Raw genomic sequence first — 1,837 nt, 5'->3', positions numbered from 1 at the left:
GAGTTCTTGTTTTTTGCCACTTATGCTTCCTTGTATCATGAAAGGAGCCACAGAGCTCTCCAGCAGCACTATGAAGGGAAAAGCTCAGGAGTAATTTGACTGGAGGTGCTTTCTGTCCCCCCCCCCTCCATGGGAAATGTAAGCTTTGTTACAATGGGCACCGCTCCAGCTCTAAAGGCCAGCAGAACCCTCTTGGATGCATTTAGTCCAGAGAAACGGACACAATGGCTTTTCATAATGTGAAGGTCAGGTCCAGGCCTGAGGACAGTGTGGGCCGCTGGTTTCAACGTTACAACAACCAGAAGTCTTTCTCTCTCTTACATCCTGTTGCAGCCACATGCACAGTTTATGACTGCTGAGCGTCCTGCACATAAAGCAGAAATACTGGTAAATATTTAAACATGGCAGCTGCTTCTCATAAAAGTAAAACTGCATTTAGCACACATACATGCTCTGTTTTCATATTTGAATCACTTTTCAGCACTTGAATGTTTTCAAATCTTCAGCCATTTTTGTAACATCAGGCTCTACTGGATCAGCCGTTCAAAGTGCTGATCTCATGGTTCTTCATCTCAGTCAGGTCACCTGGTTTCTTATGCCAACCCCGAGTCTCCTCCTTTTGTATACCTTTGATCTTCCAGGCTGGTTTCAGTTACAGTTGTTTCCTGCTTTACGAGTTCTGAATGACTGGTTTCTGCATCAACATGGTCTCCACTGTTTCACTCAGAACCACATTTATGTGTGCTGGTTGTGACTTTCTTTTTTCTGTCAAACCACATTTTGGACTAAAACCTTTACTAGTAATACTAGATAGATTCCAGCCTGCCACTGCCAAAGTTAGTGCAGAATTACTTGAGAAACATTCTGTTTATAGCAAAACGTAATGTGACCCCAATGGCTAAGTTTTCAAAGCAAAATCCTTGCGATTTCTTCAGACACAAAAAAATGTTCAGCAGACTAACCTGATGATAGGCTACATGACCACTGTCCAAAAATACAACAAAAAGTTAAATTTTTAAGTGTTTCTTTAATGGTCCACTATGAAGTCGTATTTAACCACAGGTGATCTTTGTTCTGATTGTTTTAAGAACTACAAAGAGGAAGGGCATTAACTTCCTCTGCTTACGACAGATGACCTGCATTTAAAAGGTGAAAAACCCCAATATGTCTGTCATACTCTGTAAATCTTTTCACTGTAAATGTACAGGAATATACTGGCAGCAGTTTCACTAGTAAAATCTTGAATTTTTACTATAGGAGTATGCTGTAAAATAATTACAGTAAGGTACTGTAAATAGAGTTACAGTATTCTATATCCACCGTACATCACTGCAGTCAGCTCACAGCAGTGAGCAGTCCGGTCCATTTATAAAATAGATGGATTTACAGTTGGGAGTGGCCTCTGGTGTAATGGAGGAAACAGACATGAAGCAGACGTGGGACATTGGTGAAACATGTAGAATAAATAATATTACTATCTAATACTATTAATCCTGGCCCTACACTACTTCACTAAAACGGCACAGTAATGTCATTTCTGGACATGCACTACTAAATTATGGTGCATCAAATACTAACATTCAAACTTTAACTCCCACAATGCATTTCTCCAACAAAATAGTTCGTTCTCAAGCTGGCATGAACTGGCTGGGAGACGAAAGAAGCGATTCCAGAAAGTTCTTAAGCAGTTTATTTTTTTTTTATAAAATGGCACACTTCTTTATTTTCATATAAAGAAGTGTGCCATCTTGTGTGCGCAGTTGTTTACAGTAAGTTCCTCTAAATCACAGGATTTTACTTATTTATTTGTTTCTTTCTTGAGATATCTATACATTTT

The 1,837-nt window shown here is 39.3% G+C and overlaps 1 protein-coding gene across 4 annotated transcripts in view; it reads left to right on the top strand.

Annotated features, from left to right (window-relative positions):
* Positions 1-1,837, top strand: part of st6galnac (ST6 (alpha-N-acetyl-neuraminyl-2,3-beta-galactosyl-1,3)-N-acetylgalactosaminide alpha-2,6-sialyltransferase) — a 25,096-nt gene that overhangs the window by 1,777 nt on the left and 21,482 nt on the right. The window lies entirely within an intron of this gene.

Source organism: Oryzias melastigma, linkage group LG19 (assembly GCF_002922805.2).
Source record: "Oryzias melastigma strain HK-1 linkage group LG19, ASM292280v2, whole genome shotgun sequence".
NCBI classification, from domain to species: domain Eukaryota; kingdom Metazoa; phylum Chordata; class Actinopteri; order Beloniformes; family Adrianichthyidae; genus Oryzias; species Oryzias melastigma.
This window is presented reverse-complemented; position numbering and strand designations above follow the sequence as displayed.